The sequence below is a fragment of the Cnephaeus nilssonii genome (genome assembly GCF_951640355.1).
Source record: "Cnephaeus nilssonii genome assembly, chromosome: 11".
NCBI lineage: Eukaryota > Metazoa > Chordata > Mammalia > Chiroptera > Vespertilionidae > Cnephaeus > Cnephaeus nilssonii.
Genome location: NC_137082.1, coordinates 66,430,295 through 66,446,146, shown reverse-complemented (window position 1 = coordinate 66,446,146; position 15,852 = coordinate 66,430,295).

Below are 15,852 nucleotides of genomic sequence, written 5' to 3'. Positions count from 1 at the left end.
TCTGGGTTGGCCAGAGTGCCTGGAGATGGGTTGGGGACAGGGACACCCAGAAGAGAGCGGGCCAGAGGAACCCAGGTGGAGAGGAGGTGGCCAGGTGACTGGCTGAGAGGGGCTTGAGCTTTGGTCTCTGAAAAGTCAAAGGGAAAGCAGAGGGGAACACCCCTGATGGAACCCCAGTGTGGGCGGCAAGGGCGCCTCCCAGATGGACGTTTGTGCCGCCATCACTGGAGAGGAGGTCGCTGGAAATGTGAATCTGGAGCTGGTGGCAGCAGCATGGTGGGAGGGAAAGGAGGACGTGGGAATGGTAGGAAACGGAAACTGCTCCTTTGGAGTCGGAGGAGAATGGGCAAAGAGGAAGGAAGAAACCAGGTGTAGTTGGTGTCGTGGAGGCAGAGGAGGAGGGAGTTTCAAGAAGGAAGGGCTGGGCCATCAAAGTGTCACCCTCTCAGAAAGTGGATCTATCATCAGAGCGGAAGACTCAGCAAAGCTGAGGCGCCTGGTGAGCTTCCAGCCACAGAGGCCAAGCTCACCACTCCCAAGACCCACAGGCTGGACTCCTCATTTCACCCAGTGTTTTTGTTTTTTTAAAAAACTAAATTAGTTCCAGGATTTTTAAAAAGCAGGCGATTTCAGATAAAAATGCAGTCCACATTTCCGATTTCCCTTTTTAAAAAAAAATCTGATTTGACCTGGGTTGGGGAGAGATGGGATGGGCTTCCTGCAGATAAGCCAGACTCCCAGAACCGTGTGGGGCAGAGAGAAAGTTCTGGAGCCCTGGCCATAAGTGGAGGAGAGAAGGAATCACTGGCGGCCCAGCAGGCAGGCAGTGTGGTCCAGGCCAGCGCTGTTCAGAGTCCATCCCAGCCCTGACAGATCCCTTGTCCTGCCAGTGGAGGGGGTGCTTTCGCCAAAAGGTGGGCTGGCCGCCTGTGGGCCTGTGGGCCTGTGGACCAGGGCTCAGGAAGACTCATTCCAGGCTTTGGGAGCTGGCAGGGACCACGTGGTTTTATCCCACGGGAGGGAGGGGTAGTTAGTGGCTGGGGCTGGGGTCCTGCTAGCCTTCAGGATCCCAGCCCTACACTCCCAGGCAGCTAACTTCCCTGCCACCCTTCTGAGGAAACCATGGAGAAGGCCTCAATGGCTAATGAAAAATGGCAAAGCATGAAAAAAGGAGCACCTGGAAGTGGGCAGGAAGCTCAGGGGAGGAGTTCTCTTTGTTAGATTTGGGGCCAGTGACGCGGTTTGTGAAAGAATTCACAATTAAGAGAAGAGATGTAGCGAGGAAATTTATTTTACTTTACAAGGGAGAAAAGGGCCAAGTATTGATTGATAGGCAATACATGGTGGGGAAGAAAGAGTTGGCACTTTTAAAGAGCAAGCAGTTGCTGTTGCTAGGCGACAAGGGAGGGCGGGGATTGTGTTAAATGAGCGGTTCAGCTGTGACCAGATACCTGGAGTTGTCTTTGAAAAGTCACCGTTTCTGTGATTTCCAGGAGACAGCCCACAGGTGTACCAAGGAGGTGTCTTTATCAGCATTTTTTCAAGCCTTTTAAACAAGCTTAGAACCAAAGTTATAAAAGAGGCTTTTCTGAAGGGGAGGGAGAAGGGAACTTTCTACTAACTGGAGACTCCTGGGGGGGAATCCCCCTGGAGCTGGTAAAGCAGCGGGGGGTGGGGGGGTGGGGGGTGGGGGTGGGGGGAGGGCAGCCTTGAGCACAGCCCTTATCTGTCTCCATGTTTGAATAGAGAGGCTGCTTGAATCCTAAGAGCCGGCCAGCAGTCTCTGCGTTTAATCACCAGGTGCTTCTCATAAATTGTGGAAAGGCCACAACACAAACGGAGAGGCCTGTTTTATGTTCTTACGCTCTTCTCTGCCCAGGTGAGTGAGCTCGTCCAGGCCTGGGGCTCCACACACACCATACAGTGAGGACGCTCCCTTTCTGCCCCAGCCTTGATTTCTTCTCTCTCCCAGCAATAGACTCTGGTATCCGGCGGCCTGCGGCCCTCTCCACAGCTCTTCTGTGCAGCGGCTGAAACAACGGGTTTTCTCTTGAGAACCTGCTCCTCCCCCGGCTTCCACAGAATGTTCTAGCCCGGAAGCACGCCCCCTCTCATTTATTTTTTCCCTCTACCAGGTACCTGCTCACCCAACCCATCATCAGGTTGGCCCCCAGTTGGCCCCACATTCACCCACTTCTCCCAAGCCACTGTGCTCTCCTCCCCCATCCTTCACTCTGGCTTCTCTAGCCCTCTCCTTGCAGCAGCAGAGGGAGTGGTTAACACAGTGATGGGCAACCTTTTGAACTCGGTGTGTCAAACTTCGCCAAAAAACTGAGCATAACTCGGGTAGTGTGTCCCTTTGAGGAAAAAACATTATTTCGCCATATTTATAGTTTAAATAACATAAATGTTTCATCCTCGGCATGCGGCCACCTCAGCGGCCGCGTGTCATCAGAAATGGCACTGACATGCGTGTCAGAGGTTCGCCATCACTGGGTTCACAGAAGCCCAATCCAGTGGGTACTGCCTCTCGTTGCTAAAAGGCCTCCGATGAATTCTCATCAAACTTCGGGGGAATCTGCACTCGGCCACGCTGGCCGTTTTGTTCCTCACACACCCCGGGGGTTCCCATTTCAGTTCCTTTGCACTTGCTGAGTGGCTCACTGCTTTCATGCAGATGGCGATCCGTAATACCTCTCCAGAGCGGCCTCCCTGCCGGCTGTGCCAGCATCCCTGCCGCCACCCTACTTTATTTTCTGCACAGCACTTATCATCATCTGACCCTATCTTGCCTGTTTCCTTGAGTGCTGGGAGCGAAGAGCAAAGCTGGGTCAGCCTTGCTCCCTGCCAGGCCCCCACCTGGGCACACCTTTCCCGGCTGACACAGCGCCCACTCGCTGTTTTCTGAGCCCGAGCAGACACAGGTTTGCCTGGGCAGTGGAGACAGGAAGGTGGACCGGAGTCAAGTCCCTAGTTTGGCCTGAACCGCTGCTCTCCCACACATTCCGTGTGTGACCCACTACTCCCACCCACACTGCCCGGCCTGTTCCCCCGTTTCTGAAAAGGAGTTGGCTGTTTGGCGTTTGAATGATCCCTTTAGCTTTAACCGTCTGAAGCTGGACTTCTGAACAGAGATGGATGGCCCCGAGAGAAGTAAGGACCCGGAAGACTGCAGCCTGGCTGGAGAATGGGACAGAGCCGGAGGCCCAGGTGTGAGGGGCGTTGTCTGCGGGGTGTGGTGGGACGTCCAGGACTGGAATTGCACAGCTGTGGGCTCTGGGCGGGCTCTGTGTCTCTCTGGGCCTCAGTGTTGTCGTCTGTGAAAGGATCACATGCACATGAGCTGGAAAGGTGTCTGAAAGCCTGGGCAGGAGCCCAGGTGGTGGGGAGGCTGAGAGGGGGTGCAGGAGTCACAGGCCTGGGAATGGGTCCCGAGGCCCTGCTGCCTGAGGGCCCTGGACAAGGAAGGCCCTGATGGCTTGGGCCAGGCTGCCGAGGGTAACAGCTGAGGGCCAGAGTCTGTCTCCCCAAAATATGTTTTAAATCCAGAGGTTGGCTCCAGACTATGCCTGGGCCGGAAGGGAGGATAGCGGTGCCCCATTTTGGACTTAAAATGTAAGTAGGAACTTAGTGCTTTTCCACATTTAAGGGGAGACAAAGGGAAATAACGGGAAGGTTGCCTTTAAAGCGCAAATGTGTATTGTGAAGCCCTGAATGGGCGGTGAGCTGAGGGGCAAGACGGTGAAGAATGAGGTGGAAGGGCCCGAGATCAAAGGGCCAGGGTCAGAGTTGCTGCTGAGGAAAAGGAGGGGCTGGGATGGAATGGAGTTCCCTGAGGTCCAGGTGGAGGGAGCCTGGGGCTGCTCCTGCCCAGGTGGGAGTGGGGGTTCAAGGAGTTGCTGGGCCCAGCTCTGCGGGGGGACTGGGAAAGCACCGGGCACGACGCACTCTCCGCCATCTGCCCGCAGCCCACACCCAGGGCACGAGCAGAGCCAGAACCTCTCACAGGGTTCTCATGTCAGAGGCATTACTCAGAGAACGGGGTTAGAAGCACTCATTACGGAAGGGACCAGACCTGGCAGGACTTCACACAGCATCGGTGCTATTTGTACTTGGAGTCACATTAAGGGAGAGGGCCTGGGCCCCAGTCCTTAGCTGCCCCCGGCCCACACGCACACATCTGCGTTATTGAACCTCAAGGGAGGGCTTCATTCCGGGGACCAAGCACCATGATGCCAAGGAAGACTCCCCAACCTAGAGATAGGACCCGAGACGCTGCAAGAGTTGTGCACGATTGGAGATTTGAACCTGTCGTCTGAAACAGGAAGTTTTTCATCTCCAGAAAGGATGTAGCCACCTCCCTCTGTCGGTTCTCCAAGAACTGTGAAAGCGCTGGACCGGGCATTGTGGTGGCACAGGAGAGAAGGGAAGGTGGGAGCCCCAATCCCGCTGTGAGTCACACAGCCTTCAAAAGCTGGTTAATCTTGCCCTGGCCGGTGTGGCTCAGTTGGTTGAGCGTTGTCCCGTGCACCAAAAGGTCCCCGGTTCGAGTCCCAGTCAGGGCATATACCCAGGTTGTGAGTTCAATTCCTGCCAGGGTTTGTGTGGGAGGCAACCAGTGGATGTTCTCACATTGACATGTCCCTCTCCCTTCCTCTCTCTTTTTTTAAAAAAAAAAATCTGTTTAGTTTTTTCTTAAAGTCATTCATAGTGTAAAATCCGAGTGGTATAGAAGGATGTGTAGTGGAAACAAAGTCCCCGTCTGTTAGGGTCGCCACCGAAGGAGGAACGCACGAGGCCAAAGGTGTGAGGGATTATTAATTTATTAGGTCATCTGGACACCAGATGGGCTGAGCCCCACAGTGGCGCCAGCACCCGGGGCAGGGAGTCAGAGACTTTAAAGGACTCTAGGCGGGCTTTTTCTGGGTGGGGAATTCTCTGGGCAGCTATGGATCCTGGGAAGGTCTGGAGGGGAAGGATAATGGTCTTAGCAAGTGGCATGGGCTAAGCGAAAGGGAATGTTCCTTGTGACGTGGCCTAAAGGTCAGTTCCCAGGGGAGGGATATTGATTCAATTATTTGATCAGACCTAACACCGTCCTTACTCCCATGGCCGGGATATGGCCACAGCTTGTGGGGGGCATACAGCCGGACCTACCCAAGTGCACACATCAGTGACCGTCACTCTTGTGTTGCTTGCAATGGGATACACATACGCACTTCTGCATCCTGCTTGTTTCCTCTGAGCATCTCCATCACTTCACCTGGGTGTAACTTGTTCTTTTGAATAGTTGCAGAGTCCGCCAGCTGGCTGGGCTGAGTTTGTTTAACCAGTCCTCTTGATGGCGCACAGTGCTAACACAGTGCTGCAACCCCTATCCTTCTGCTGGCCAGAAATACCTACAGGATCCTTACTAATGAGGTTTCTCTGTTAAAGAGAAATGTTAACCCTTGACCTGTGACCAGGCTGCCCTCAGAGCACGCACCCCTCCCCCCTTCCTCCTACCCATGCCTGTGTCCCTACCTGGGGCCCGATTCCACATATCATGCCACCTGGTGCGAGCACCCACACCTCAGGATCCGTTTTCCATCCCTCTCACCATTTGTGACCGACCAGCTCGGTTTACACGTGTCCTCCCCTGGACCCCACTTCAGGCGCTGCCATCACTGCCAAACTCTCAGTGACCTGGCCCCCCCTCCCCCTCCTCCCCCTCCCCCTCCTCCCCCTCCCCCTCCTGGTCTTCCTGCCTGTGCTCTCCCCTCGCCCCACTGCCATCTCTTCTGGGCCATTGCTCAGTCTTTCTTGGGGGCTCGAACGCATGTGACTTCATGTGCCCTTCATAGTCTGGCTCGTGCCCGCTTTGCTAGCTTCATCTCCCATTCTTCACTCCCACCAGATTCCACTCCTGCTCTCGGCAGCACCGCGAGGGGCCCGCTGCCTTTCCCCTGGGTCTCACCGGGGACTTACGCTGCCTCCCCCAGAAGCCTCCCTGCCCTCTGCACCCTGCGGCACAGAACTGGGGCTCCTGCCTGGCTCTCCAGCCTGTTGGCTGTACAGGGCCTGGTGCTGGAGCTCAGAAAGCTTGGACCAGGGGTCAGGGATGAATGAGGGAAGGAGCATTGGAAACTAGCTAATGGCTTCTCCACGCCCTGCCCTCAAATAACTGGCAGGCGTGAGTCAGGGTAAAAGAGCTCCTGGCCAGTGGAGAGGGAAGCTCGGAGGAGCTCGGTCATTCAGGAAACATTGTGGAGTAAAGGCCTTGGAGGAGAGGGAAGCCAGGCTCTTGCAGCACCAGAGAGCCTGGCTCCCAGTCCCCGCTATGTCTGCTTCAGGGGGTTTCCTTTACTTTGGGGGCCAGGGTCTTCTGGGTACCATCCTGAACCTCCGTGACCCGAATGCCAGTTGAGAGGCTCAGAGAGAGCACTGGCCCGGCTTGAGCCCCCAAGGACCCCAGCCGCAGCGTCTGTGGCCGCCTGGCCTCTGGGAGGGCCCCTCAGTGGCTTCCATGCAGGGGCAGGGTTGTCTTCCAGCCTCAGAATTGGGGTAGAACATGACATTTCTTCTCTAGAAGCCCCAAGGATTGAGAGTCAGGACAGGATCAAGAGATCCTTCTGGCAGGGGGTTCTGGGCAACCAGGACGAACCCGACAGAGAAAAGATCTTCCAGTGTCTTCCTGTGCAGTCAGCCCCGGCATCCTGCTCTGGCCACCGCTGCAACGGGGCCCCTCTTGGCTGAGGTGCAGGCAAGGGAACCTTGGTTTTATGTCTCTTCCTTCGAAGCAGCCTCATTTTGTGGAGACTGCCTTCCTGGGGAAGAACTGAAAGCCACAATGGGTGTGGGAGCAGCCTAAAGCCACATGCGCAGCAAGACAGAGCGGAGGCACCACATAGCACGGTCTGCTTGCCAGGAATTGCACATTTCTATGGAGGGGGTTTTTCTACCTCCACTGTCCAGATGAAGAAACTGAGGCTTGAGAGAGACTGAGTATTACTGCCAATGTTATCTGGCCTGGAAAAGGTGGCAAAGCATTTGCTGCTCACTCCACTTAAGTCACCCCTCTGCCACCCCCAGTCACTTCCTAGTACTTTGTTTTATACCACTTATCATTTTCTGAAGTTGACCTGTTCCATACCTGTGACCTCTGCTACAGCAGGAGCCCTAACTGCAGCTCAGGGCCTGGCACATAGTAGGTCCTCAATAAATATTTGTTGAATGAGATGGGATTCAAACCCAGCTCTGGCTCGGTACTCTTGTGCTTCCTGTCACAGCACTAACCCTATGCAGGTCCTAACGCAAAGTGTGGGTGCTGGGCCCCACGAGGCCGCCTGGCAGAGCAGGTAGTGCCACCCCCCGCCCCGCCCCAGGGGTTGTGACACCTTTGAAAAGCTTAATGGAAAGCCTACTAAGACATTTGCAAGGCTCACAAGTTTATTTCATACAATTACTACTTGTCCAGTCTTGGGGATCCTGAAATTTTCTTCTAGTCAAGAATGGGTGAACAGCTGAATTGAGAGTTTCCTCCTTAGATGAGAGGTCCTCAACCTCAAACCAGACTCTGCTCCCCAACTGCCATTATCTGGGGGGGGGGGGCGGGGGGGCGCTGGGAGAATGGAGACATGGCTCCATCAGGCAGAGTGTAGCAAAGGGATTTACGGCCACCTGGCCCATACTACCATCATCTTCTCCTGCCTGGTCCCCTGCCTCCCCGCCCTGCCTTCCCAAGTTCACTCCAATCCTTTCTCCACTTCGAGGCAGCCAGCGCGGCCTTTGAAAAAGTGAAGCAGAGCTTGTTGCTCTCCCGCTCAAAATCCTTCAGCAGTTCCCCCGCCAGGCTCTGCAGCATCGGGGCCGCTGCTGATCTCTTTGACTTCATCTCCCAGTGTTCCTCCCCTCCCCGTGGCCTCCTTTCTCTGTCGGGCACAGTGTCTGATGGGCTGCGGTGCTGCCAGCTGTTCTGCCTGCCTGAACCCTCTCTTCCGTGCCTCCCTTAATCTCCACAAGCTTCTTCAATTCTGTCACCCTGATTCCTTTTCTCATACATTTTCTGCAGCTAAATTACCTTTTATTTACAGGCTCAATATATTTCCCTTGACCCCCAGGACCTTGTCTGTTTTGTATAGCATCAAAGGATGAGAATCTAGAACTGAATCTAACTCCTGGTCCTAGTCAGGACTCAGAATTGTATTTGTAGAAGGGAAAAAAAAAATTAAAAGCCAACCAACCCAGTACCCAATCTGAGAGCCTGATATAAATGGGTCTAAAAAATGTGTTCCTTCATCCCCCTCTAATCAGGTAATAATTCTTGAACAAGGCAGCCCTTGAAGAACGCTTTGGGACCACTGAGGGGTTGAATGGTAAGGATCCTCAGACCATCTTGTTGTCTGCCGTTTCACATGAAGAAGCCAAGGTCCAGGGAAGAGGCAGGCCCCAGCCAGTGTGTTTGGATTATACTCCAAGTCTAATTCCCAGTCCAGTGCTCTTGCCCCACCTGATCCTCTTGTCTGTCCACTTAGCTGGGTGTGGGGAAGGGGAAGCAAGGTCAAGGAGAAGCCACAGGCTGCAGTCAGGCATTCGGCTGAGCGCCTCCCTGGTGTGGGTGCAGAAGACAACCCCTGGAACCACGCCTCACTGGGAACAGTGTGAGGAGGAACTGAGCACTCTTCTGACATCCACACTACACTCTGGACCTGCCCATTTTGTACAGTTTGCCCCAGATGGAGGAAGCCTCAAAGTGGGTCTCTTTGTCGCCAGATCTTCACAGAGGCCCAGGTTTTCTCAAAGCCCTCAGTGGATCCTGCCTGCTCTGCTAAAACACTTGGGCAGCCTCCCATCACACTTAAGAGTAAAATCCAAAGGTCTCTCCTTGAATGCCTGACAAGGTCTGAGCTTTCTTCTCCTCTTCATGGCCTGCTTTACTGCCCATGCCTTGGTCAGCTGAGCCCAACCCCACTGCCGTGCCTTTGTGTGGCTGTTCCCCCGCTCCCAGACTCACAGGTCCCATCCCTTGTTGCCCATCAAGTTACTATCACCTCCGTAAGGAAGCCCTCCCTACACACCCCATCTGAAGTAGGGTCGCCTCCCATCTTTCATTATCACGTTCTCGTGTTTTTCTTCATAGCACTTACAACTACTTGGAGTTTTTGCATTTTTCCTAGTTTCTCCGTCCCACCCAAAGATCAGCTCCTCTGTTTCATGTATCACTGAATCTTCTGTACCTGGCACACAGTAGATGCTCAATAAACATGTTTGAAGAAAGGAAACATGAAGGGCACTCATGGAATACAGAGATTTGGCCTAGTCTTTTCTGCCCAAAGTATTGAACTGGGTGTCTGGAGAGCCTGGAGGTGAGGACCAAGACAGCATCTTCCCCTGTCTCTCCTACTTGATATCCTAGGATTGGGGGTGAGCTGCCCAGCTCGGCGAGGACTGAGCATTTACAAAGGTGGAGACAACTTCTCTTGGTCTGTCTCCGCTTCCCCACTGTAAGCTCCCCTGAGAGGGACAGGCGCTCTGCGCTGGCCCAGTGCCTTCGAGCAGTGCCGATTTGAAGGGTGGCTTGGAGTGGATGTTGACAGAACATGCACGCCAGGTGTGGCATGAGGGACAGCTTTGGTTCTGGGGAGCTGGGATGGCTCTCCCCAAGGACGAAATCTTCAACCCTAGTGTTAAAAACGGCCTATGAGGATGTTGCTCAGCTCGGTAGGTAAACCGAGGCCGGAGTCATCGTTTTGGAGGCCTCTGGGGAGATCATGAAAACGACCCCTGGTTACACCTGAAGGAGGTTTAGTGCTGGCTCCTAAAGATTCTGGGCCCCTGAAAGGATGGTTCTCTATTCCAGGGGGGAAGCGGGAGCAGGTTCCCAACTACCACCATATTTAGCAAAGTTCAGAGCCTCTTCAGAGTGGGAGGATGTTCTCCCAGTTAGCGCCTGCAGTTTCAATGGGGCGCCCACACCGCGCTCCGCTCGGTCCTGGACGAGCGGGAGGCGCGGCCCGTTCTGGCCTTTGCCCAGAGGGGTCACAGGGCCGGCCTTTCTGCCCCTCTCGCCCCCACACCACCAGCTCCCTAGGGTTAGATCCCGACAGGGCAGGTCCCCGGGCTGGCACTGGCCGCCACCGGATCGCTGGGCTCCGCCTGGTTCCGAGCGGCAGTTAGGCGTTGGGCGCGCGCCCCTCCCCCAGTGTCACCGGGCAGGGGCCTCGCTGGCGTCTTGTCTCCATGGAGACCCGCACGCCTCCCAACGGCAGTGCCGGAACCTGAGCTCCTTGCAGCAAGCGACTCCCCCCACTCCTGGGACCCGCGCCTTTCCTGGGCTCAGAGGGCTGGAGTCTCCAAGACTTGCCAAATCCTAAAACCACTGGAGACGTTGACTAACATGCAGACTCCCAGGCTCCGTTCTCTAAGGAGTCAGTCAGTAGGTCCAGGGAGGGGCGTGGGATTCTCTGTTTTAACAAGTAGATTCTGATGATCGATGATCAGGCAAGGTTGGCAAAGGAAATGGACTCAAAGCCTAGAGAGTTGGGTTTCTTGGGTATTGTTACTAGTAGTCCAGGACCTACCTGCACTAGAGCTTTTCTCCAACAAGGCTCTCCGGAGGCGTGGCTAATGTTTCCCTGGGGTGGGGCCCAAGTGTTTGTCCCCTGGGCACAGATCATCCTGATAACTTGCCCCATTACAGACTGCCTTGCAAAGGATAGAAGCCCCAGGGAGGGCATTCTTGCTTTGGCAACTGCCTCCCCTGTCCCCTTAAACCCTGGCCAGGCCATCACAGTTCTGCAAAGCTGACCACTGTCTTTGATCTCTACCTGGGAGTCTGAAATAACATTCTTCTAGCACCCACCTGCAGCCCCTCACACCTAAGCCTGCCAAGGAGACCAATTGCTGGTCACCGCACAAGACCCTCTGCATAGACTTTTAGATGTCCAGAGTTCCAGTAGAGCCAATGGGTTAAAAATATACTGGGGCAGGCCCTAGCCAGTTTGGCTCAGTGGATAGAGCATTGGCCTGTGGACTGAAGGATCCCCAGTTGGATTTCAGTCAAGGGCACATGCCTGGATTGCGGGCTTGATCCCTAATGGGGGTGTGCAGGAGGCAGCCAATCAATGATTGTCATCGATGTTTCTCTCTCTCTCTTCCTCTCTGAAATCAATAAAAATATATTTTTAAAAAATATACGGTGTGTGTGTATATATATATATAAATACTGGGGCAGACTGACCTGAAAGCTGACTTCTAGGGTGATCTGGCGAAGGGAAAGCTGGTACAGTCCTGATGCTGCCTTCAAGGCCTGTGTGGTTGGACCGTCAGCCCCTGTGGTTAGATGGACACTGGGGAGTGGTGCTTCCCAGGCTTGTCTGATCAGAACTCCACCAGAGATGTGTTTGCAGGTAGAAGTACCCCACTCCACCTCAGTGTCTTTCTTGTCCATGCTGCCCGTGCCTCTGTCTGGAATGCTTTTTAAACTTTGTCCCAGGAAGCCAAAAGAAAACAAGGGTTTATTTTTGTATGTTCCAGAATTCACAAATTTATAGGCCCACCTGGACAGGTAGATAGCATAAAAAAATGAAGTGATTTTCGAAGGACTGGTGACCTGAAGGGCATAGTGGAGCCGTGAGGAGGCAACTGAGGCCAGCTCCGGCTGCTGTGCCAAGCAGAAGGTGGGCCCCGGGCTGCAAGAGATGCTGAAGAGAAGTGGAAAAAGTGTTTTTAAATGTGTAATCTCTTGTCTTTTAAACATTGAGCATTTAAAGTTCAGGTTAAATAAAAAATTGTACGAGGTGAAACAAAACGCGTCTGCAGCTTTGGGTTGGCCCATAGGCTGCCTGTCTTTTAATGACCCTGGACTTCAGTGCAGATTCAACCCTGCCTGTCCACAATCTTATCGAAACCTCATTTAAACACCTCCTGTGCAGACCCAACACCCTTCTCTGCTTGTAGCTGGTGCCACAATGATTCCTCCATTAGCAGGGCTGTCTGCCCCATGAGCCTATGAGCCCCTCCCTACCTTACTTAGCTTCCTGACATGGTTCTCCTGATGAATGCCAGGAAACCTACTGCTCACTGAGGAGCAGCAGCTGGCCAAAGACTCTACCAAACTGACCCGGGAACCCAGCCTGGAAGGAGCTGCCCCATGACAAGAGGGAGCTGGTCCGAGGCCCCTCGGTGTGTCTCACCGCTAACGGCCACTCAGCATTGCCAGGGTGGCTGCCAGGGTGCTCTTTTCTCCCTGTAAGTTTCCACCACAGACTTGGAGGCCAATTTCTCCGAGGCTTCTCCTCGCACCGCTGAGCCTAGAGTTCCGGGGAGAAAGCAGTACAGCACTCGGGCAGTGCACGCCGGGCGACTTCCACAGGTCTGGTGCACAGCCAGCCCCGACATTCCCAAACCCGGTGCCGAAAACCTGCAACTAGTTCTTGGGCCACTTTTTGGCTGGCTTATGTGCTACTGAGCAACCTGCCTTTGTTCATCACCCAGCAGGGCACTCAGGTGCGCCAGCGGTCAGCTCAGGGACCGCATTTTTCAGGGAGCCCTTGCCTCCTCCAGATTCAGTTTGGCTTCCCCAAGGAATGTAATAGCCACAATTTCCTCCAGTACCATATCCATGTGCACACAATAAGGGGCATGTGAGAGCAGTTCCACGGGCTTCCCCTCCTAACTAACAAAGGAGAAGGGATTTTCTCATTTCCTACACAGAAACACACAAAGCAGGAATAGAAAGAAACCTCTCGTCTCTTGCCAACCTGTCATCTTACAGGGCAACGGATGCTGGATACAATTCTGCAGCTCCTTTACTAGTTTTGTAAGGAGTCGGCCATGATTTCAGGGAAAAGGCTTTTTTGGTCTTTCATCACTGACGATGGTGTTTGCTGTGGAGGTTTTCATAATGACTTTCAATATGTTGAGGAAGTTTACTTGTATTGCAATAGAAGTTTAAGTGTTTTTTTAAAATGAATGTTGCATTTCTTTTTATATGATTGACATAAAACACACATATTGTTTTGTTTTGTTTCTTAAAACACAGGAGCCAGGCAGGTAAGTTTTTGTTTTGTTTTTTTTTGGGGGGGGGCAGGTAAGTTTTAAATAAGGTGGGTCCTCAATTACTGATCACTGTGAGGAATTCACGAATGAGATCAGTGTTGTATTTTCTTCCCATTTTTAAAAAACAGCTAGAAAACTGGATTTTGTATGGTATCTTCTCATTTTAAATATTGGTTAGATATGTGTAGGGGAGTGGGTCAAAAATATGTGCAGAATTACAACGGTGGTGGTAGTGGGTGGGGTTAGAGCACATTTGAGATCTTTAATTTTTTTTTTTAAAGGCTAAATCTTCTGTCATGAAACAATAATGAGCCTTACACATTATTGTTGTTCAAAATACTTAGGGAAATATTTTTATAGCGGTTCAACTCTGACTGCCCTTTAGAATTACCTGGAGAGGTTTCAGAAGGATGCCTGGGCCCCACCACACCAGTGCTGTCAAGTTCAGTAAATTAAGTAGGGTCCAGGCTCTCGTTAATTCCAATATTAATTCCAGCCAGGTTTGCGAAAGGAGCCTTCTCCCAGCCAACTTTTGGCAAGTAATGAAGTAGTTTTCTCCCTTTACAGAGGGTAGTTTGTACCTTAACAAGTTTTTAATTCTTGGAAAGGGGAAGCCAGCTTTAAGAAAGTAAAAGTTATTGTGACTGTATTTGGAGACAGGCTCCTTAAAGGTGTAATCAAGTTAAAATAAGGACATATGGGTAGGCCCTAACCTGGACACCTTTCTCTGTATGTGATTGGTGCCACAAAGATCCCTCATAAGACAAGGAGATTAGATATACCTAAAACTAGTATTTCATGTCAAATGAAATTGAAAAATTAAAAATATAAATATTTAAAGAAGAGATTAGGACTGACACCCGGAGGGAGGTCCAAGTGAAGACATGGAGAAGATGCCCATCTACAAGATAAGGAGAGAAGCTCTCAGAAGGAACCGATTCTGCCAACATCTTGATCTGACTTCTATCCTCCAAAACTGTAAGACAATAAAATTCTGTTGTTTAAGCCACCCAATCTGTGGTATTTGTAAGAGAAGTCCTAGCGAATACAAGAGCCATGAAAAACAACAAAATGGGATCTTTAGGCAACAGCAGAAAGAGGACGCCATAGGAAAAGGCCTCTAGAAGGGCACGTCATGGTCAGGATCAGAGTTGGCTTCACGATCAAGTTGAAGGTGTGACAGTGAAGAGCAGAGTCATGGTGAAGGTAAAAGTGAGGGTAGATATCAGAGTCAGTCACTGTTAAGGTCAATCTTAAGGCTAAGATCATTTAATAATTGGGATGGGTCAAAGTATGAATGATGGTCTGTGACCCAAGGATGGTAAAGATCAGGACAACACAAGGTTCAAGGTCAAAATGGGTCCTTTTCAGTACAGTAGCAGGATCAGTGTACAGGTAAGATTATTTCAAGGCCAGGCTGAGAAAGGTCAAGATGATTGTCAGTGTCAAGATGAGAATTTAGACCAGGGTCAGGTTCAAAATAAAATCAACACAGGAACATAATGTTCAGGATCAGAATCGGTCAAATTAATGAAAATAAGAATAACAAACTCGAATTCAAATTCACTTCAAAGTCAGAATGACTCAAGGTAAGTAAGACTTCGTGTAAGGAAGAAGGTCATGTTAGGAATCTGTCAGATTCAAGGTCAAGTCAAAACTTAGGAAAAGTTAGTTAGGATGCTGCTTGGCCTCAGGATGAGGGTCAGGTCAAATGTCTGAAAAAAGCTAAGGATTAGGGCCAGGATCAAAATAATTTTAAGTTGCCCAAGCCGGTTTGGCTCAGTGGATAGAGCGTCAGCCTGTGGACTGAAGGGTCCCAGGTTTGATTCCAGTCAAGGGCACATACCTGAGTTGCAGGCTCAATCCCCAGTAGGAGGCTGCAGGAGGCAGCTGACCAATGATTCTCATTATTGATGTTTCTATCTCTCTCTCCCTCTCTGAAATCAGTAAAAACATATTTAAAAGATCATTTTAAGTTCAGGGCAGCTCAAAATCAGGTCTATCAGTGACAGGATGGCAGATTCAAGATCAAGGATAAATTTAAGGCATGACATGACCAGGACAATGATTAGGGTGTTTTAGATTAAGGTTCAAGGTCATGAAAAGCATCAGTGTCAATATTTGGTTCAGTATTACAGTCAAGGTCAGTTTCAAGGAAGAGTTAAAAACAAGGGCAAAATATGGTAAGAACGATAGGGTAAGAACAAGGGTCAAAATTAGGGCTTGGTTCAGGGTCACTTTCAAATTTCAGATCAAGTTCACGGTCATTTCAAGTTCAGGAAGGGTTATAAAGTCAGGGTGATTATCAGTGTGCAAGGTTCATGATCAATGTGAAATATTCAAGGTCAAGTTCAATTAAAATATGGTGAGACAAAACATTAATGGATCAACGTCAGATTCTAGGTTAATTTCAAAGCTAATACAACGTCACTTCAGGGGGATAATGGTCAGGGTATCCAGCATATGAAGGACAAGATTGGAGTCAAGAAGTTCAAGGTTAAAATCAGTGACTGAGGTCCTAGCCGGTTTGGCTCAGTGGATAGGGTGTCGGCCTGCTGGGGCATGCAGGAGACAGCCCATCAGTGATTCTCATCATTGATGATGTTTCTCTCTCTCTCTCTCTCCCCCCTTCCTCTCTGAAATCAATAAAAATATATTTTTAAAAATCGGTGACTGCCCTGGCCGGTTTGGCTCAGTGGATAGGGCGTCGGCCTGCGGACTCAGGGGTCCCAGGTTCGGTTCTGGTCGGGGGCATGTGCCTTGGTTGCGGGCACGTCCCCAGTGGGGGGAGTGCAGGAGGCAGCTGATCGATGT